General features: G+C 36.7%; 1 long non-coding RNA gene across 1 annotated transcript in view; it reads right to left on the reverse strand.

Annotated features, from left to right (window-relative positions):
- Nucleotides 1-23,970, reverse strand: part of LOC149632686 (uncharacterized) — a 356,891-nt gene that overhangs the window by 314,596 nt on the left and 18,325 nt on the right. The window lies entirely within an intron of this gene.

Here is a 23,970-nt window from a genome sequence, read left to right on the forward strand (position 1 = left end):
TTAGAAACTAAAATATCGCTAATGTAATTTTCGCCATTCCTCGCCTATATTCTCCTTTTCCTTATTTTTGGCATTTCTAAATTTTTCTTTACGCAATATTTCGGAAATTTCTCAGACTACTTTTCGATCCCGGTACCAAAAATGAATGGTTTTGGTATATTCAGTAGGTCTTAAAATTTCCATAGCTATACTTCCGTCGCTAGTCCTTGAAGTTCTTATAGTTGCCCTTTCCCCGGCATATTATGAAAGATTGAGTGCATAATGCGTTTAGTCTATAACGGTAAGTACATGCAATTTTAAAATTTTCAAAAATTTTTTGGACCAACTTGCGGCGGGTTTAGAATATTTTCACTATTTGTTCCGAAGTCCCCGTGGTCTAATTAGTCAGTAACCGCTGTTAGTTGAGTTAGTTAGATAAAGTGCAATCCTACCGCAGCGTATCAACAAAAAGAGAGATCAGAGTAATTTTTGTCAATATCCGGTAATTCCGCTGTCTGCAAAACAAAATGGCTCGTGTTTGCAGTATTATACGAAGGCGCTCACAAATAAATAATTTAGCAATTTTCTCGCTTTTATTACTTAATCACCGAAAACGATTGAAAAGGAAAAGAAGGATTTGGGTCAGGGAAGTATTCTTGGAGAGACAAAACGTCGGAGATTATCATAACTTAATTCCCAAACTTCGACTTTATTATGAACTTTATGCGGACTATGTTCAATATTGCCGACTGGTTCCTGCACAATTTGATTATTTGTTGCGATTGCTAAAGGTACATCTCACAAAACAAGATACGCATTTACGAAAAAGTATATCAGCATAAGAAAGGCTGTACTTAACATTAGGGTAAAATAACTACATAAATGAAATAGGCATTATTTAAGCCGCTAATTTACACATTTGGAATTGTAGATATTTAGCGACTGGTGATAATTATCGATCTCTCTCTTTGGCGTTTCGTATGGGAAAGTCAACTGTCGCCGAAATCATTCCAGAAACTTGCCGGGTGATATGGGATGTCCTCCAGCCAACATATTTACCACCAATGACGAAAGAATCAATGCTAAACACAGCCCTAGATTTTTTTAAAAAGTGGAACTTTCCCAATTGTGTTGGTGCCATTGATGGCAAGCACGTAATGCCGGATCACAGTACTTTAACTATAAAGGGCACCACAGTATTGTTTTAATGGCTTCATGTGATGCAAATTATAAATTCAATTACGTTGATATTGGAAATTTCTGACGGATAAGTGATGGTGGAGTATTTGCTGCTTGTGATTTGGGAAAAGCTATTCTGGACGATGAGTTTTTCCCGAGCCCAAGGAAAGTGGAAAAAGATGGCCTTGATCTTCCTTTCTGTTTTGTGGGGTAATGTGATATAATGGACTCGCAGATATGTTTAAGACTCGTTACTTTATTGACTTCATTCCACAAGATCCAAAGGACAACTAATTTTATTTACACTGCTAGACTAAAGGAAAGCTGCCCTTTGTCCCCGCGTGATCTTATCTTATCTCTCGACTACTATGTTTTGTCTATTGTTGTTATGTCTATTATTGTGTCTATTAACGGTTTAAAACGGTTTCAAAGTGTCTCGTGTAAACGCGGCTTATATCTCCCACGTTGGTTTCTATCACCAATTCGGGTTCGACTTCAGTCGACTTGCCGTTTTCACATACTTGTACGCTATTTTTTTGGATTAGTCATTCTACTTGTTGTTCTAAAACAAAACAGAGTTCATTTAAATCAAACGGCAAATGAAGAAACAATCAGTTTTACATACTTTCTAGCTTTGATAGTATCCTTCAGAAATTCCATTAACTCAAACAGTTCCCATTTGTCCCTTGTTGATATTCCACTTCCACTTAACTGTGAAGCGGTTATAGACTTTTTCTCTCTAACATATTTATCTCTAAGCTGCTTCCATTTTGCCTTCAATTCCTCAACTAAAAAGACGAAAATAATACTTAGATTATAAGTTCAAACAACAAATTTGTATCTAAGCCTTGGTCATACTTACTAGGATATTTCATCCTCTCCGAAATTCTAATCCATACTGCGTCTTTATTTTTAGTATTTTTGTAGATCTGCAGTTTAATATCCCACAGCTCGGGAAAACTTCTCACTTCATTAATTATGTCTTCCTCGTCGATTGCTAAATCATAACGGCAACTCATTTTCCCGCCCGGTACTTTCCAAGAGTTCTACGATTTTTTAGCAGAGAGATCGCAGACCGGAAGCCGGATATAGTAAGGTGCGCGAATGCTGCGCAGAAGCTCTTCAAATTGTCGCGCGGGCGCGATCTGTGCGAAAATCTTTGACACGCCAAAGATTTTTGCTTCGTTCGCAGAGATCTACGCTTTCAGCTTAGAGGCGTATTTTTGATGTGGGAACGAAGTTCGCCAAAGGCGTACCACGCGCGCGAGCGTTACGTAACGAGCATAGCGAAGAAAATCATGTAGTCTGGACAAGCCTTATGTTCCACTATATGATGTGTGGCTCGGGTTTTTTTAAGGTCTATTGGAGACTTGAGGGCAGGTTCGTCTCTTTGGGCTCTCCTGATATCCTCAAGGGTAATGGTACATAGCATGAGGGGGAAATGTAATTCTTTGGGGGTCCTCACTGGAGGATTCCGCGGTTGAGGCGCTAGCTTCCTCGCTCCCTGAAAGATCCGGAGACTCCAAAGTCTCCCCTGTATCCCGATATGATGTTTTACTGCGTACGCCCATAACCAAGAGACTCATGGGGCCCTCGATAGTGCATCCGCCACTACATTTTCCACACCTTTTTTATGGACAACTTTAAAATCTAATTAAGGACTGGAGATTACTAGCCCACCGAATTAATCTGGAGTTGGGTTCCCTAAGGTTAAATAGCCATTGTAAAGCGTTGTGGGTCCGTGATCACCGTAAAGGGATGCTTCTCTAAATACGGCATAAACCTTTTTATTCCCCACCAAATGGCCATACATTCCTTCTTGGTGGTAGAATAATGTATTTCCACGCCTTTCAAGAGGGTACTGGTGTAGGCGCGTTCCTGCTTCTGGGACAGAAAATACCTTAATCCTTCCCCACTCGCATCTGTGGTCAAAATGCACGGTAGTTGGGGTTATAAGCCCCAAGTTGGAAGCCTTGCATATAGCTTCTTTTAGTTTAGAAAAGGACTCCTCCTCCTCGGGTCCCCATACAAAGGGAATATTCATTCGTTTTAATTTCTTCAAGGGGGCCGCAATTTGCGAAAAATGGGAGATAGACCGGTAATGCCACCCGGCCATGCCCAGAAAGCGTTGAACGCCTTTCACATTGGAAGGTCTAGACCTTCGCAATGACCTCAAGTTTTGTCGGATCTATATGGATACCGGACGCAATAATAATATGTGCCAAGACTACACCCTCCGATTGACCGAATTTACACTTTCTCAACTGCAAGGTTAACCCGGCATCTTCGAGGCGATGAAAAACGTATTCAAAGGCCTCCAGATGTTCTTCCCAGGTCGAAGAGGGTATTATGATATCGTCTAAATACACAAAGACGGAGTAATGATCTCCCTCCTTGAATATCTCATCCACCACGCGTTGAAAACTTGAGGGGGTATTACAGAGGCCAAAAGGCATCACGTTTAACTCATATTTCCCGGCATGAGTATTGAAGGCAGTTTTGCATTTGCTGTCTGGATGCAATTCCATTTGCCAATACCCGGATTTTAAGTCTAGAGCAGAGATACCTTAGGGCAACCTAATTTTTCTAGTGTCTCGTCAATCCGGGGTATAGGATAAGGATCTTTGACGGAGCAGGACAATTTGGTCTCGCCGAATTGGTCTCGCCATTTTGGTCTCGCCGATTTGGTCACGGGACTAATTGGTCTCACCGATTTGGTCTCGGTACTATTTGGTCTCGGGACTATTTGATCTCGGGACTATTTGGTCTCGGGACTATTTGGTCTCGGGACTATTTGATCTCGGGACTATTTGGTCTCGGGACTATTTGGTATCGTGATTATTAGGTCTCGGGACTATTTGGTCTCGGGACTATTTGGTATCGTGATTATTTTGTCTCGGGACTATTTGGTCTCTTGATTATTTGCTTACCTAATTAGTTGCCTCCTTTTCCAAAGCAATGGTCCCAATAATTCGTTGCCACCTTTTCCAAAATTTTCTCCTATTAATTCGTTGCCACTTTTACCAAAATTTTCTCTTATTAATTAGCTGACACCTTTTCCAAAATATTCTTCTTCTAATTAGCTGCCACCTTTTCCAAAACATTCTCCTACTAATTAGCTGTCACCTTTTTGCAAAATATTCTCCAAATAGTTAGCTGCCACCTTTTCCAAAATATTCTCCAAATAATTAGCTGCCACCTTTGTCCAAATATTCTCCTATTAATTAGCTGTCACCTTTTTGCAAAATATTCTCCTAATAGTTAGCTGCCACCTTTTCCAAAATATTCTCCTATTAATTAGCTGCCACCTTTTCCAAAACATTCTCCTATTAATTAGCTGCCACCTTTTCCAAAACATTCTCCTATTAATAAGCTGCCACCTTTTCCAAAAGAATCTCCTACTAATTAGCTGTCACCTTTTCCAAAACATTCTCCTAATAATTAGCTGTCACCTTTTTGCAAAATATTCTCCTAATAGTTATCTGCCACCTTTTCCAAAATATTCTTCTTCTAATTAGCTGCCAACTTTTCCAAAAAACATTCTCCTACTAATTAGCTGTCACCTTTTTGCAAAATATTCTCCAAATAGTTAGCTGCCACCTTTTCCAAAATATTCTCCAATTAATTAGCTGCCACCTTTTCCCAAATATTCTCCTATTAATTAGCTGTCACCTTTTTGCAAAATATTCTCCTAATAGTTAGCTGCCACCTTTTCCAAAATATTCTCCTATTAATTAGCTGCCACCTTTTCCAAAACATTCTCCTATTAATAAGCTGCCACCTTTTCCAAAAGAATCTCCTACTAATTAGCTGCCACCTTTTCCAAAACATTCTCCTACTAATTAGCTGTCACCTTTTTGCAAAATATTCTCCTAATAGTTATCTGCCACCTTTTTCAAAATATTCTCCTATTAATTAGCTGCCACCTTTTCCAAAACATTCACCTACTAATTAGCTGTCACCTTTTTGCAAAACATTCTCCTACTAATTAGCTGTCACCTTTTTGCAAAATGTTCTCCTAATAGTTAGCTGCCACCTTTTCCAAAATATTCCCCAATTAATTAGCTGCCACCTTTTCCAAAATATTCTCCTATTAATTATCTGACACCTTTTCCAAAATATTTCTATTATTGCTAATAAATTGTTCGTGGTAAGAGGCGGGCTTTTAATACTCATATAAATAATCTTCTTACCTCCAAATAAGGTTGGGTTGGGTAAGGTCCCGAGACCCATTTGTCCCGAGAAATAATTGTCCCGAGAAACAATTGTCCCGAGAAACAATTGTCCCGAGACGCATTTGTCCCGAGACGCATTTGTCCCGAGACGCATTTGTCCCGAGACGCATTTGTCCCGAGACGCATTTGTCCCGAGACGCATTTGTCCCGAGACCCATTTGTCCCGAGACCCATTTGTCCCGAGACCCTATTGTCCCGAGACCCATTTGTCCCGAGACCCATTTGTCCCGAGACCCATTTGTCCCGAGACCCATTTGTCCCGAGACCCAATTGTCCCAAGACCCAATTGTCCCGAGACCCATTTGTCCTGAGACCCAATAGACCTTTTCACCGGTAGAGTGGGGGTGAAAAGGGGGGAAAAATTTCGAGAGGTGAGCATGCGTAGAAAGAATGTTTGGGGGCAGTGCAGTACTTTCCTTTTGCCTTATTTGCTACGCATTCGAGTTTATTTTTATAAAACAGTGTTGTATTACTTGTTGTAAAAGTATTAATTGAACTTCCGAGGTGAAATTTTATCAAATTCAATTGATAGACGTAAAATTAGGGCATTTAATGAAATTCTACTCACTAAATTGGGCGCCAGGGCTTACGGGCATTTATACACAGCGCTTTCGGCACGGCATCGGCGGACATCGCCGTCTATTCGCCGATGAAGCGATGATCCCGTACCGTCGCCAAGGCTTAGTGAGTTATAGCGGCCTACTAATATCAATGCAGCGTTTCCATTAGAACTGAAACACTTTATTTCTTAACATGATTTTAATTGTACTATCTCGGTTTTAAATTAATCAAAAATGTCTTGATTAGAATCAAGTCCTAAAAAGTATCGATAAGACTGAGGTTATCACTTGACTGAAGGATCAGATATTAACTTTTCTTTTTAATTGAAACTTAAAGGCATGCTTAAGAAAAAACAACGTTCCATTACCGTTTTCCGTTGAAATAACTTATTTTACAGGTAATCAATTTCAAAAATTTACTTATCTCGGGTTTTCGGGCACAATTCCATTCCCCCAAAACATTTTATCATTACATTAATCACTTTTTAGAGAGTACGTGTATGAAATTCCCTCATTTGTGCCCGGCATGCTTCGCAGTGGATACGTTTTAAGACAATGGCGGAAAATTAAGTAGGGACAGTTAGATTTTTACTCGTGGTTATGAAAAATGATGTAATGTCTAGTGTACTTCAGTCAACAGTCATACTGTTCATTCTCATAGCTCAGGACATGATTAATGCTGCTCACTATTTCTCTCTCTAGTTTCAAACAATGGTTAGAGACCATTCAGTGCCGCAGGTCGCACATGAGTATATTTCAACTACAGTTTACATCAATTCTCCATGTGGTCGTACTATTAGCAGGTTAAGCACTAATTTGTTCAGAACATGTCTCGAAAGTGTGCTTGTTGTAAGTTTTTAAAGCAGTGTTGCCAATGTGTGGGTAATTTCCCACATCCTGGGAGATTTAGGTTTGGTTTTAGGCTCTGTGGGGAAAAAGTAATATTTTTCCGAAATCAATCAAATGTCGGAATTTTCCTGTTCAAGGGTTAATAGTGCAAAATTTTCAAAAATGCACTAATTTTAACTGCACAGTTAAAATTAGTGCATTTTCGAAAATTTTATCCGGTTTAATAATTTCAAGCGACATTTTGAAATAAATTCGGTGATTTTAAGTTTGGCACTGAAAAAAAGAAAGCATATTTTGAGAATTTTAAAGCTTTATAGCATTTGTACATATTGTCAAAGCCATGCGGAGTGATATTCCATATTAAACTTAGTATGATAAAATAGTCCAGATAAATATGACTGTAAAAAAGGGGGTGTGGGAAATGCGGCAAATTTTTAAAATGGAAGTGGGAAAATCCACTTTCTAACATTAGCAACACTGATTTGAAGGTTTTGGTCATGGCTAAACAGACCGCTCATTCAGTTTTCTATTGTTTTAAAGCTTATTTTGACACGTTATCTCTCAAAAGTAATGTAATGATAAAATGTTTTGGGGGAATGGAATTGTGCCCGAAAACCCGAGATAAGTAAATTTTTGAAATTGATTACCTGTAAAATAAGTTATTTCAACGGAAAACGGTAATGGAACGTTGTTTTTTCTTAAGCATGCCTTTAAGTTTCAATTAAAAAGAAAAGTTAATATCTGATCCTTCAGTCAAGTGATAACCTCAGTCTTATCGATACTTTTTAGGACTTGATTCTAATCAAGACATTTTTGATTAATATCTGCTCCTTCAGTCTTCATTTTAATTAAGATTGTTAAGAAACTGTTTTACATTTTCAAAATCTACACTAAGCAGAAACATATAAAAAGGGGACTGTAACTTTAGCTCAATCAGTCATTTATTTATAATGATACTCCAAAAAATAAAAACGTAACTCATTGAAAGTTTGTATTCTTATTGTAATTAACATAATACAATTTTTTACAACCCTTTATTGAAACGCGAGGCGCTCCCCTAAAAATTCCACAAATAGGACCAAATTGACAGTTTTACACAATTTTTTAAAACGCTGATTTAGCCTATGTCTGTTTAACCTTTAGCTCAAACTTTTCATAAGCCCAATATGAAATTCGGATATCCATAAAACTTCTCAAAGACGATCCGAGATTATCAATTTCGAACTTTTTTGTAGCATTAACTAACGTCTGTTTGATATTAAGCTTATAAACCTTAAACACAATATAGTCAGGGCAATGCCGACTCAATTTATAAGGGCTACCCTAAAAGTCCACAAAGGTGATCCAAGATTGTTAATAAATACGCCTAAAAAGTGCCCTCTTCAAAATATGTAGCCGGGGAAAAGAGAGCGTGATCGAGTGGGCTATGCTAGTGGGTATTTTGGTAGTAAGTAACGGGGGTTGGGACTCCAGGCATAGCCCGCTCCATCACGCACTCGACAACGCAAAGCAACTCGCGCCAGCGTGGGAAATAAGTTGGTAACACAGGGCAAATGACGAGTTTAAAAATTGCCTGTTACAGTTCAAAAATTAAATCGGAGGGGGGTCAGTGGTCCACGAGACTACTAAAAAATTCAAGGGTAACCAGAGTCCACACATTAAAATTCTAATATTTTAATTATCCACTTCCTTAGCTTAGCAGACGACGTTCTCTGGCCAATGGTCACGGACCAGTTTATTTATTCCAAGTCAGGAGGGTCTCTGGCCTAATGTCCAGTTTAAAAAAATCCTTATTTCCCACCCTGACTCGCGCTATAGCGCAAGCAGCTTGCGACGTGTTGCACGTGATCGAGTAGGCTATGGTCCGGTCAAAAGAAATCTTCAGTTCAGCGTTGTAAATAAGGCGGTGGCACAGGGAAAATGACCAGTTTAAAAATTAAATCAGAGGGGGAGCAGTGGTCCACAGGACCACTAAGGAAATTCTAGGGTAACCAGGGTCCAGACATTATCTCAACTATTTTAATTACCCACTTCTTTAGTTTAACAGACGCCGCGCCCTGGTCAATGGTCATGGACCAGTTCATTTATTCCTGGGCAGGGGGTCGCTGGCCCAATGTCTAGTTTTAAAAAAATCCCTATTTCCCACCCTGCTTCAGTTGGGAGTGCTGGAGCTCCTAAAGTCCAGAGAAGCATATGACAAGGATTCATTTCTCATAAGCGAGAATGGCCAACTCTGTTGTGTTAGAGACAGCCTGGCAGCCTGGTATTTTTTTACTTCTAAGTCAGCTGGGTTTTCACCTTTAAAAGTTAATACAGCCCTTTGAATTTAAATAATTAGAAATGAGAAATGTTATTAAATGAATAAATCTATACGGTTGCAGTTGTGTCGAAATGAGAGCAATTAAATATGTGTCTTTGATATTTAGCTCTGATAATTTCAGAAACTTAATAAAAAGTAGTGTTATGTATTTAACCAGAATTTATTTTATTGAAATTTATTAATAATTATTTAATTTAAAAAATTGTAATACTATTTTATGTTTTAAATTTTACAAATAAAATTCAAAACAGTAAACATAGGGCAAAGGTTATATTGCATTATAAATAGCCAGTGGGATTGATTTTAGCTATATCGCAATTAGAGCTCAACATTTTCTATCCATTATCCACAAATTAGAAATTAATTTGAATGAAAAATAGGTGGATATCTTTTATTAATTGGGAAATAATGCACACACTTTACATTTAAATTTTAGAAGTTAATTTATTATATACTTTGTGTATGTAATATTCAGCATTAATTTCACTAAGGCAATAAACGAATTACCTACGAGGAATTAACTAGTATATATGTTTAAAATTATAATTTAATCGTTTCAAAACTAATATGGTTTTGAACCGGTCTTTGTAATTTAGTTATTAAAATTTGTGATTATCGATTGGTCAATATTGAAAATTAACCAATGGTGGAACTATTTTTTTTAAACCCAATGAAACTGAAATATCAATGAATCATCTACTGAAAGAGGTATCAACCTATTATTTTTTTTCAAAAGAAGGTAAATAAGGATTAGATGACCGCTTGCTGCTTCAAACAAGATTTTTAACCATGATTAGAATATTTTGTTAATTTTAGTCAAATTTAGATATTCGGTAATCGAGTTGATATTTATAAAGCCCTTTTTGCCCATGTCTATTTTAAACTTTAATCACAGATTTTGCTTACCATTTCACAAGCATAATAAACACTACAGAAGGACGGAAATCTATCTGTGATCGGTAACAGTGACCAATATAGCAATTTGCCCAATTAATCGGTTTGAACTTCATTTGCACATTTCTATTCGTTAATTTGAAATGTTGTGAGAAATTTGAATGGAATATAAGTAGATATCTCTTTCAGAAGATAATTTTTGATGTTGATATTTAAGATTCATTGAGTTAAAAAAATTGGTATTGGTATTTCAATTAAGCTTTGATATCAACATCGTTTAATTTACGATATGGGCTTATGATGGTAGTCTGTTTATAAGATTAAATCGTTACTTTAAGTGTCACTACACAGTATCTACCTCCAAAATCGAGGGTTAGTAACTTTGTAAGCATCTCCTAGTCACAGGATATCCGAGGGTCAATTTCTTATATCATTGACATGCGATAAGATCTGACTTTTGGCAAGGCCTGGCGCCGTCAAATTCCTTTTAAAACATAGATCATATAGTATCCACCCTTGATTTTCATTTCGCAACACACATTGGATTCGTAAACCTCGACACGCATCACGATTAGAAGCATTAAAAGGCAAAAACAACACACTGACCAGTGACCGCATACATTTTTAGTAAAGAACATGTGTCACTAGTCTACAGCTGTTTTCGGCGCTGAAGCGACCAAGGCTTAGCGCAATTTCACGGGTTTCACCGCCTTAAAAAAAGTGGCAAGTTTAGGAATAGATTGTGGGACAATAAAAAGGTGGAAAATTAAGAAATTAGGCTTATATTAAAGCTTGAAACCTACTTTATATTATATTTAAAATCCATCCATCAGCAAATCCTCAAAAAATATGAAAATGACAACGAAAAAGGACCCACTCTCAAATTTTTTCCCCTTAAAAAATGGCGGCCGCCACAAATTGGGTAATATTGTCACGGCGGCAATATTAAAGCAGTCTTATCTCACTACCGATAGGCCATTTCAACCAAAAGGCATTAAGAAAAAACAATCGGATTAATATGACGCAACTAAACGCAAAAAAGGCCAATTTTGGTCGCGCTGATATTTTCTAGTAAATCAGTCTATCCATGCTTAAATAACGCAGATTGGGGTAATTTTGAAAATTTAAAATTAAACATACTTAAACTTAAAATTAATCAATGAAAGCTGGAAAGCACAAATACTAAATATGAGGCTTTCGTTTAAAACCGTTTTCAAATCAAACAAACGTATAGTTATATCATGACGGCTACAACAAGATGGTTATCTGTAAAATATTTTCCCATGTTATTTCTATGGGAAAATTTCGAGGTTTTCGTCAAAATCTATGATTATTTTTATGGAAATGAAAACCACCCTTAGCAACTTTATTTTTTATAAGAAAAACTAATGGATGGATCTTTTTGAAATTTTAACCACATATTTAGGGCCCGAATTGTAGTTCTGTGGAATTTTTTCAAAGCAGTTAATACGATACAAAAAAAGTTATAACCAATCAAAAAACCATCCTTATACATTAAAGTCGGTATGAAGTCTTATCTAAGAGAGCTATCGCTCTCCTAGAATACTAGGCATTTTATTTTAATATTAAATTTCAAAAGGTCTCCCATACATCCATCGTAGTTTAGTTTACACGTTTAACTCCATAGAAGCGCTATAACTCATGCCCCCAAACATTGCAACTTCTCATGCGCGGCCCTTAATGTGAATAGGTCTATTGTTCCGAGACCCATTTGTCCCGAGACCATAACGGCGAGACCAAATTGTCGCGTACCGCGGATTTTAAGTCTAGAGCAGAGATACCTTAGGGCAACCTAATTTTTCTAGTGTCTCGTCAATCCGGGGTATAGGATAAGGATCTTTGACGGTGACCCGATTTAGCTTCCTAAAATCTGTACAAAACCGGATTTTAGTGGTGGAGGCTGCGTCTTCCTCGAGCCCCTCTGTCCCTTCCGGGCTTTTGAGGTGACCTGAGCCACAATCTTTTGGGCCCTCGAAACTGTTGTCCCTTATATAAAGGGGCTCCCTTTTGATTCTTCCTTCCGGAAAACCTGTCCTCTATCCCTTGGGATCCGTTTCACCACATCCTCTTATTCATGACAATATTCACTGAACTGTCTCATGGTGGGCTGGTTCTTAAGAAGTAGTTGCGTATAGATTTGAGGATCTAAATTGCGTTTCATTATTTCAATTAGATCTCCCTCTCCATAAGGACTAGTTAGGAATTGGTTAAGTTGTATGATTGTGCTAATGTAAGAATCAACCGATTCACCGGAGAGTTGTTTGCGTTGGTTGATCTCCCTTTTGGTATTAAGGTACGTCCGCACTAGGCGTAAATTTTCGCTCGCCACGCTACGTACGCTACGCTCGCCACGCACGCCGAGAAAAACCACTGTCCGCACTTGGCAAATTTTCGCGCCATACGCGCTGGGCGAAGGAAGCGTAGAGAGAAAAAATGTTCGCCAAGTTGAACTTTTTACGTCGGTCTCGCCGGCGTTGGTGGCGTACATCCAATCAGCGAGCGTCTCTGGCTCACGTGAGAATGTTGTCTGCCTTCTACATTAAAATAGCGCCTGTTTGTAGCAAAGTAGAACGATTAGCTCACGCAGTTAATTAAATAGTTTCACTGCTTTTAATTCAGAAACGTAAACAAAACGTAAATAAACGAAGAGTACGGATTGGAGAAGTTTTTAAGGATAGGTAATAGATGGCGATTTTAAAAACCTAATTTCCAAAGATACAGGGATTATCTTTTTGTGGAATACTGTCGATATACACCAACCCAATTTGACTATTTGTCATTAATATCGAGGGTAATTAAGGACATGGCCATATTTAAGTCATTCACGACGATAGACTATTCAAATAAGCACCGTATATATTTTTTCAAGCAGACGACATTCGCACGTGAGCCAGAGACGCTCGCTGATTGGATGTACGCCACCAACGCCGGCGAGACCGACGTAAAAAGTTCAACTTGGCGAACATTTTTTGTCTCTACGCTTCCTTCGCCCAGCGCGGTTGGCTCGAAAATTTGCCAAGTGCGGACAGTGGTTTTTCTCGGCGTGCGTGGCGAGCGTAGCGTACGTAGCGTGGCGAGCGAAAATTTACGCCTAGTGCGGACGTACCTTTATGCTCCGTGGTGCTAGTGTAGAAAGTACTTCGAAATTGCCTTTTTACTTCTGTCCACGTGAGACAGGGGGCTAGATCTTTTAGCTGACGAAACCAGATGAGGGCCCTTTCCTGTAGTACCAGGGGAATAAGTTCTAGGATATCACCATCCCCCATAGAATAATAAGACACGTACTCAGTGAAGTACCGGAGGAATTTCGGGGCATTCTCCCCCTTTCTCCCACTTAAAACCAAATGGAGGGGCGGCTTTGGTCTACTTGCTCTAGCCTTTGTCTTCGGAGGAGGTTGTGGATGCTGGGGGGATTACATAAGGGGTCCGGATTATATCGAAGTTCCCCCTTACTTCATACCGTAAATTCCTTCTATTCTCATTAAGATGACGAACTACTTGAAGTAACTTATAAAAGATCCGAGTTAACCCTATCGTCTCAGAAGAAGAAAGTTCTTCTCCCTCTTTATCTCCCTACCAATCCCAGTCATCCCCACCCCAGGGGATATTTGTACTCTCCTCACGACCTTTCGCCATTGGGCCACTCGTTTGTCCTAATTACCGACTAGGGTCCTGGAAAGGTCGCCAAATTCTGTAACCGTTCTGTTAAACCCCGGTCAGAATTACCCAGATTAAAATAAATAAGATCCGATCTTAGTTTAAGTCTTTAAGAAGACACGTATTTAAATTAGAACAATGTAGCCTTTCATAATTACCAGAAAAGTCCATGCTTATTGAAAAAAAGATACAACTGAGTCAATTAATACCGGCTTAACGACCCGTACAATCACTACTCGTGAACTCTCCCCTTTAAGCGTTGACCATGACTTTTTATACTGTTGGTAAAAATAGAGCTATGCCTTTCTTGTCTAGGAAGGGCTATACATATTCCCGGGAAGGAAGTTTTTTAAGAATTTTTTTTCATTGAACTGTGCACAAACAGTTTTCATTGAATTGTGCACAAACAGTTTTCACTGAATTGTGCACATACAGTTTTCATTGAATTGAGCACTGACAGTTTTCATTGAATTGCGCACAGACAGTTTTCATTGAATTGCGCACAAACAGTCTTCATTGAATTGCGCACAGACAGTTTTCATTGAATTGCGCACAGACAGTTTTCATTGAATTGCGCACAAACAGTCTTCATTGAATTGCGCACAAACAGTTTTCATTGAATTGCGCACAAACAGTTTTCATTGAATTGCGCACAAACAGTTTTCATTGAATTGCGCACAAACAGTTTTCATTGAATTGCGCACAAACAGTTTTCATTGAATTGTGCACAAACAATTTTCATTGAATTTTGCACAAACAGAAGTCAAAGACATGGGCACAAAATGAAATTTTTACATTGATTTATTCACCAACATATGTCATAGACCGGTGCCCTAAAAGCTTCCGTATACCTGTGCAGTGGGCACATAAAGACTCCATAGACTTGAGCACGAATGATTCCATTGACCGGTGCTCAAATTTCGTCAATAGACCGGTGCTCAAATTGATTTAATAGACTGGTGCTCAAATTGATTCAATAGACTGGTGCTCAAATTGATTCAATAGACTGGTGCTCAAATTGATTCAATAGACTGGTGCTCAAATTGATTCAATAGACTGGTGCTCAATATGATTCAATAGACTGGTGCTCACAATTGATTCAATAGACTGGTGCTCACAATTGATTCAATAGACTGGTGCTCAAATTGATTCAATAGACCGGTGCTCAATTTGAGTCCATAGACCCGTGCACAAAAATATTTTATACCCCTGTGCACAAAAATATTCTGTAGATCTGTGCATAAACAGATTTTAAACCCCTTACCAAAAAATAATCTGTAGTCTGCTCAAAAACAGATTCCGTTGGCCAGTGCACAAAAAATGCCATAGATTTGAGAATAAATTCCACTGACTTATCACAAACAGAACTCTTAAACTTGTGAGCAAGCAGATGTTACAGACATTGGTATTCTAGTCTAATTATTTTTAATCGGAAATCTAGTTTAATTATCTGTAATCGGTAATGCAGTTTAATTAGCTTTCATCGGTAATGCAGTTTAATTACCTTTAATTAGTGATCTAGTTTAATTATGTTTAATTAGTGATCTAGTTTAATTATGTTTAATTAGTAATCTATTTTAATAATGTTTAATTAGTAATCTAGTTTAACAATGTTGAATTAGTAATCTAGTTTAATAATGTTTAATTAGTAATCTAGTTTAACAATGTTGAATTAGTAATCTAGTTTAACAATGTTGAATTAGTAATCTAGTTTAACAATCTTTAATTAGTAATCTAGTTTAATATTTTTTAATTAGTAATCTAGTTTAATAATCTTTATTTAGTAATCTTATATAATTATTTGAACTGGAAAATTTGTTTAATTATGTTTAATTTTTAATTCAGATTAATTATCTTAAATTGGAAGTTCAATTTAACTATCTTTAATTGTTAATCCAGTATAATTAGCTATAATCTGTACTTTGTAACTATACATAAGTTGGACGAGCAAAAGTTAAAATGACAATTCCACAAAAAACGACAATAATTAACCCATGGTAAAAAGTCAAAATTGAACGTTTAATTTTTAAAATTCCATCAAGTAGCAGTTCTTATTGAAATGAACAAAATTATGTGTGTTAATTTTAAAAGGGTAGATACAAAATGGGTAAGTTTGGAAAATTTTCCATGTTTGGGCAAAAGTAACACCTGTGTTCTTGATGGGGTGAGAGCGCGATTTGCATCTCCCGCTACGTTCATAAGATGGCACCAAATACAAATGTGGGAATTCGAGACTTTTTTTATAATATGAATACTTTTACATTATTTTTTCCCTTCAAAGAATCATCTACCTTAGTTTACTCATTAACTAGTACATGTGTTTTCTTAAGCTCTAAAAGTCTTATTATTGATTTAGATAGTGAGATTTAAAACCGTTTTGTATTTTTGTCTGTAATTCTTACTATACTTTATTTAGAGTGATGAAATTCTAAGTGGCTACAACGTTCTTTTATTACACCTATTTTACCACTTTTGTTAATGGTCCTAGTGCCAGGAGTGAAGAAAAGCAGCAACAAACGTTCTCTCCGTTTTCACTGAGAACAAAGTTTTTCGTTATACTCCAGTGAACTCGGGCTACAGTATAAACCTGGCATAGCGATAATTATCCGCGTTCATTCTAAGTTTGAAAGTAAATTGCCAAGTATATTCGGATTTGAATTAAATATTCTACCGGTTCATATGCCTATACTATAAACGAGGAATAATGAAACAAAAGCCCTGAAAACATATTTTAAGAACTCGGACAGTATTAAAGCAAATAGGCTTTTTCTTTAAGTCCTACTTGTAGATAACAACAGGTGTACCTTACTTTTTGGTTAAGTAACGAAATATATCGTCTCTTCCTCCAATGTCATCAACAAAACCGCCCTGAAATATTTAAATTTAAAAAAGTCAAATAAACGCTCTAGAAACTTAAGGACAGCAGCATGTCGGGATTCTTATTAAAATTTCGCTAAAGGATGAAAACGGGTTTGGCAGGCAGTGGCGTACATTGTACCCCCCTAAAATGTTACTAGAGCGCTAAAATAGGTCTGAAAGGGCGCCAAATTTATTATCAAAGGGCGCCAAAATGATATTGAAATAAAAAATGTATTGAATAGACCATTTCGGTATTACGCGCAGTGCCGTTTCCCGACCTAGTGGTGAAGCTAAGAGCGGGTCTTTTGTAAGGCATAAAAAGGCTTATTCAGCTTATCAATGACAGCCTCACAAATTTGGGGCGCTGAAGACCGTTCGCCTTCATAGAGATTAATACCGAAATGGTCTTCTGTGAAAATAGAGCGGACTCGGAGAAAACTTGTTTCAAAGGCAATGGCAGCAGGAAAGTTGGACGACGAAACCCAGTCTTTTTCTGTTTGCTACTCAATTCGTCTCTTTCTTGTTGTGCCTGCCACTTACACTTCTGGAGAAAGAAGTTTCTCTATATGAAGCTTTTAAAAACGTAATAACAGCAAGGTCCCAGAAGTCCTATAATTCCCATAAAATCCTTTATTTTAGAAAGTATCTTATAATTTCACAAATAGTTGTATAAAGTCCTATTTTTGGTAGTTTGATGTAACTATTTATAGTCCGAGCTGTATGACGTTTTAAAACTCAGAATAAGCTAAGGTCTCATTTGGTCAGACAAAACAATCCCCGTGCTTGCTTGGCTCGCTCAGGTAATTTTTACCTTCAATTTTCTCTTAATTGAAATTGAATTTTTTTATTTTTTATTTCAAATTATAGCAATTACTTTGCATTCTGTGCTTCGTGCCAATTTAAGTTCGCCTAAGGCCTTTCAGCTGAATTGTCTGAGCTCAAAGATTAAGCTTTGTTTTAGCACAGACCTTTAATTATAAGAAAGATATTTTATAAATTGGGTTTTCTCTGAAAAATATTTTTCTTATCTGATCCTTTAAAATAGTTTGATTTGGTAACTTTTCAATCACTTTTTAGTCTTATTTTGGATATTGTTTTTTTTAAGTATTAGTCAATTTCCTAGTAAATCTGAATGTGTGTCTTCTGTGTGAGCCCTTCAGTATTTGATTAAATCTAGGTGCTATAACGCTCTTTATCACATCTCACTTTCCCACTTAAATAAAATAATCCACACTCTAGGTCTTATCATTTATGAGTCCAATATGATCCTATAATTTTATGAATCCGGTCCTATAAAATCTTATAATTTAGCAAAAACGATCTTATTTTTCCTATTAAAAAATTCTCAAAAAGAGTTGCTGCCCTAACTTAAGGCAACAATTACTCAAAAAAGACTAAATCGTTTAGCAATGATCTAAACATATCCAGAGACGATTGATAAAAATTTATTGTGCAAATCGATTTCAACAACCAGCACCTATCGGATACCAGTTTTTGAATTCGCCATTTCACTTGTCACTGCAATTAAAATACTATGTTTCAATCTTGTACAAAATATTTTTGGTCATTTTTCTTATTTTTCGGAAGGGGGTGCCCAAATCCATATTTAAACTGGACCCCCCCTTAAATTCTAAACGTTCCTACGCGCCTGTTTTACAGGATTACTGTTATCGGGGATATATGGATTTTAAATAATTGAAAAACATTTCTTGCGAAATCTATGATTCACATAAAGTAATAAAAGGTTAATGAAATACTTACCTTGTGAGTTAACACCGTAATTAACGATCCATTAAACTCTTTATTTCTGGTATAAATAAACAACAAGAAATATTATATTTCTAAATTTGCAAATTAATCATCGTGAACGGATAATTGGCTCAAGGGGGAAACCTCCAGTGTTAAAGTTTTAATTTAAAAAAAACCACTTAAGAATTTCATGAAGTAGCAGTATTCATTTTGAAAATTATTTTTGATAAAACCATGGATCAGAATTTTAGTATTATGAAATTTAGAAACAAGTGCCCATAAATCTATAGAAATTGAGTACCTATCGCTGGCGAAATTGACACATGGAAGTGAGATTTTCTTGAGAACCTAAAACGTGAAAATCATTTCGAAATTTCATAGAAAAGCATAATTACTTGTCTTTAACTTGCCAAAGTGTATGGTGCACTAATAATCATTTCCAATTAACTTCCTCTCTAAAACTGCTCTAAAATAAAATAATAGTAAAAGTCTAGGTTTAAAGTCTGATAGCCATTTAAAAACTAATCAGGTTCGGTCAATTTAATCCCAACTTAAGTAAATCAGTCTAATTGTTAGCATTCTTCACTAGAATTATTTCTACAAATTTGAGGAAATTTATTTTCCACCCCTTGAAACAATCCATTTTAAAAGGATTTTCTGAAATCATCCTTTTTACAGAAAATACGAGAATCCATTTTATACTCTCAACGTGTGGACTCGATATGCCGCGAAAAGTCTAACACTCGCGTTTCGAACTCATTTCTAGGACGCTTAGTAGAGCCATAAGTAACTTAACAAGACTAAATATGATAATCAAATTATGTATTGTAGCCGTGTTTCCAAACAAAACGTGATGATCATTGTCACATATTTCTTAGAAGTGACCAATTGCAAAGCAGAGCCAACAGTTAAATACACCAACGAGTAATATGGCTTTGAAGTTGCACTTCTTCATTTTGCATTCACGCAAGACTAACAAGTATGTAAGATAGACAGTTGGAAAGTAACAGTACTAAGGTATTGGAAATGTTCTATTGAAAGGGTCTTATTTACTGTTATTGTGATATTATTTGCTTGTTAAATCGACGTTGCGCTCTGATTACTTCATGAAAATAACTTAAGTATATAATCCATATCTATATAATCAAGACGAACCGCATTAAAGCTGAATCTACCATGGTCGGTGAAAATAGGTTTTAAGCCTTGTTTTCACCGACCAAAGTTTAAATGAACCAAAAGAAATTTTCACCATTTTTTTTTTCGTTGAAAATATTAGCGCGAGCTGCATTGTGGAGACCATGGCTTAGCTTAAATGTTGTAAATTGTACTATTAGCAAGTCATTAATTTTGCAAAAAGTCACAGTTTTATCATATGAATAACGACGAAGCGGAACTTAACTATAGTTAAAAATTAAACTCGACAATCCAAACGCCTTCACTTCAGTACAAGTTGGGAAACCAAAACAAACCTTTGCAATTAAGGGGTTTTCGTTAAATAAATAAATATAAATGATACCAATTATTTTAATCGTCGATACCTTAGCTTAATTGTAGTTAAATCGTTTTAAGAAATTTTATTCCTAAAATTATTTTAAACATAGATATTGTTGACGTTTCAATTCAAGCGTACTAGTTTTTGGAAGTTTCGGTTATATAAGGCGATTCATACACTATAAATGACATAAAAACCCGCAATTGCGTGAACCTTTGGTGGAAGCCCTGCCATTGGGAGGCTAGACGTTTCTCGTAACTCTAGCCGATCGCCACGTAAATTATAGCCCTAACGATGATAATGGAGTAGAAGCTTATATTGCTTTCTGCGAACGCGGTGACAGACACACACAGACACGTTCAGTGTAATATCTCTCTGTGACGTCACCTTCACTCGGAGAGGTAACAATGGCACAAAAAGCACTTCTCGGGTGCTGACCAAAAACCACGTCTATGTCGTTAAGAATTCGTCTCTTCCTATTATCCACCGCATAAATTTCAGTAAAATTTTCTTAAAAAATAGAAAACCAATTCCGCGCTTGCCAACCTGAAAACGAGATAATTTGCGTTAAAATACCTCTGAAAAAAGATAGATTTTTTCCCTGGTTTTCGGCCAGTGAAAACCAGCCTTACCATAATCCGCAACAAGCTTTCATTATATGTCCTTAATGTTTAGTTTAATGATACATTAATTCTGAAGAGCATTACATTTATAATAGAGATAAACAATTCATATTAAGCTCGCACAAAACCTTTTAACTTAATTAAATTGAAAACATTTTAAAAGTTTGTTTACATTTTATGTCCTTAATATTTAGTTTAATGAAACATTTCTTCTGTAGAGCATTACATTTTGTAACCATCTTAACTCAGAAATCAAATTAAATTTTCGATTAATCTTTAAATTAATAATGAAATACCTTAAATTAACATTATAAAGATATTACTAGCCCTTTAAACTTAAACCTATCCCTTTAAAAAACTGAAAAGAAATTCTTTCGTACAAAAGAAAAGGAACTAGCCCCTCAATGTTGACACAGAACGTTCTAGAACTATCCTATACCCCTATATCCATAGTGCAAAACGAAATACCTAGCAACGAAAACTCTTTCCAAGAACCCAGAGAAATGTCACGCTGATTTAGACCCCAAGCAACAAGACCTTGAGTCACTATCCTGGTACCTGGCCCGAGAAACTTCTAGAACATTTCTTTTAACCCTTAAACTGACCAATCCGTATTGGGTCCCAGATTTAAAAGTTTTGCCTATTCGTTGATAACATGAATCCGCCCGGCTACGTCATAAATATGGTCCACTATTCGCCAAACCAAAGTCAATCAACTAACGTCATTGTCCCAGAAATCATTGCGAGAAACTAGAAGTTATATATACGAAGTCCCTCCTGTCCCACCCTCAGTCGATATCTGAACCCCTTAACGAAACCCTGTCGGCTCACCCTTAAGAAACCCTTAGAAATCCGGAGTATTATTTTATATCGGAGATATTTTTTATTCATTTTGATACCTTTATTTTTCATCAATTTGAATCCCCAAGTTTTCGGAAGAGAATCGGAGAGATTTTTTATTCAATTTGATACCTTTATTTTTCGTCAATTTGAATCCTTGATTTTTTGGAGAAACTCGGAAACATTTTTTTTTAACCACTAAATTGAAGAAGGAGCGCGAGTGCGCGAGATATTAAAAGAAAAAAAAAGAATAATAATTAACCCTTAAATCGCGAGAAAAGAAAAAAGATCCTGAATTAAAACCCTTAAATCGAGAAAGAAGAAAAAAGAACCCCTAACCATTAAGAAGAATATGGAAGAGGAGCAACTTGTCGTAAGAAATTAAGAACTTGACACTATTTTGATAAACTGACTTGAAACTATGGTTAAAGAACTTAGATTATGGTTGACGGATTGATTCATTTTTTTTAAAAATCATAACTTTTTATTTTTGAACATTATTTCTATTTTGACTCTCAATTGACACATACCATCAAAAACGCGGTCACTTTTGATTCAGAAATTTTATGAGCCCCTCGTTCCCGTTAAAAGGCCTTAACTCTCCACAACTGACTGCATTCTAACATCTAGTCTAGCGTTAGCGAGGTTGAATCATAAGTGAAAAGAGGTAGGTGTTTATCTTATACTTTAACCCCTCTAATAAGAATCGAACACTCCACCTTAACCCCATTAACACGAGTGTTCCGCCTTCGAGTCGCTTCGAGGTAGATTCGTCGGTTCATGGTCTAGTCGGTAGTTACGACTAAATTCCGACTCTTATCCAACTTCAGTTGCCAACTCCGCTTTGCAGTCGGCCGTGAGAACAATAAAATAGTGTTGGCTGATAGTTGTATTTTAAGTCGGTTAATGTAATGAAGGATTAGGTCGGCTGCTCGACTCGTTACCAACTAACATGCGTTTCTATCAAATAAAAGATAACAATAAGGGTCTAGAGGTCGACATATCCGACGGCCTACCGATCACACTGAACATTTCAGATTTCGTTGTAATGAAGCTTCTTCCGCGTTTGAGTCGGTTCGAGATAGATTCGTCGGTTTATGGTCTAATCGGCACTTACAACTGAAGTCCGACTCTTATCCAACTTCAGTTACTAGCTCCGCTTTGAAATCGGACGTGAGAACAAACAAAAAGAGTTGGCTGATAGTTACATTTTATGTCGGTTGGTGTAAGAAAGGATTAGGTCGGCTGCTCAACTCCTTACCATCTAACATTGGTTTTTATCAAAATAACAACAAGGGACGAGAGGTCGGTATATCCGACTACATGCCGATCATACTAAAGATTTCAGATTTTGAAGCTTCTTCCGCGATTGAGTCGGTTCGAGATAGATTCGTCGGTTTATGGTCTAATCGGCACTTAAAACTGAAGTCCGACTCTTATCCAACTTCAGTTACTAGCTCCGCTTTGAAATCGGACGTGAGAACAAAGAAATAGAGTTGGCTGATAGTTACATTTTAAATCGGTTGGTGTATGGAAGGATTAGGTCGGCTGCTCAACGCCTTACCAACTAACATGGGTTTTTATCAAATTTACAACAAGGGTCGAGAGGTCGACATATCCGACTACCTACCGATCAAAACTAAACATTTCAAATTTCGTTATTGTAAGCATAAGAAAATAATATATAGCTCCCTATAAGTATGAAACTCTCCATTTAAGCCATGTAAACAGCCTTTTCTTCCATTGCAATTTGTTAAACGTTTCTAATGCCACATATTAAGAGCTTTTGGCGTTAAAAAGTTGAAATATTTGTTTAGAAAATTTTCAAATTTTATATCGTAATTAAATAGTTAAAAGTCTTGAAATTATTATTATGATAATTATAACTGATTAAATACATTGCAAAATTATCATAATAAATTAATAGATAGCGCGAGATTTTGACGAACGAGGCTAGCGCCTACACTGGTACGAGGTAAGGAGTATCTTGTATCTCTACTTGCGCGGTGATATTTCCACGGCCCATCGTGCCTTTCGCGGGCACCTTAGGTGGCGGCGATGGTGTCGCCCCCGTTTTACTCGTAGTACCGAAACTTCTCCCACGGGGCGTAAAAGCGTAAGCGCGCCAAATTTGGGAGCAATTGCTGTACCATGAAAATGTACTACGTTTCAAACTTATAGGGAGCTATATATTATTTTCTTATGTTTTAAGACAAATCAAAGATACTTGGATTTGTATTACAAACAAAACATTAAATAAAATTTTAGAATCAACAATATAGTGTAATATGTTTATTCACATTGATATAAATATAAATCTCTCGTTTTAAGTATCATTTTAAAGTAACATTAAAGAAAATGTTACGGTTTACGGCCTATTTTAGCTTTCCCTTAAATTTACATAAGCCTTTAAAACCGTTTCCACGGTTAACTCATTGCTCTTTCGTTTTTATCGGAGATAACTGCAGTGTACACTAACGTTAAGTGCAGTCATTCATGACTATCTCCACTTTTCGTAAACCGCCCAAGGTGCGGAATTCGGTCCAATGGGACCTCCCTTCTTTGGTTTCAGTTGAATGGGATTTCGGTCCAATGGGAGGGAATCTTTAGAGACACTTCGCATTTCCTACAGTAAAAGATCTCTAATCCGACCTTTAAAAAATTCTACAGCCGACCATAAACAATCCATAAAGCCGACCCATAAACAATCCAT

Source organism: Phalangium opilio, unplaced genomic scaffold (genome assembly GCF_054372755.1).
Source record: "Phalangium opilio isolate 3A_F unplaced genomic scaffold, DU_Popi_V2 ptg000098l_1, whole genome shotgun sequence".
Lineage (NCBI taxonomy): Eukaryota > Metazoa > Arthropoda > Arachnida > Opiliones > Phalangiidae > Phalangium > Phalangium opilio.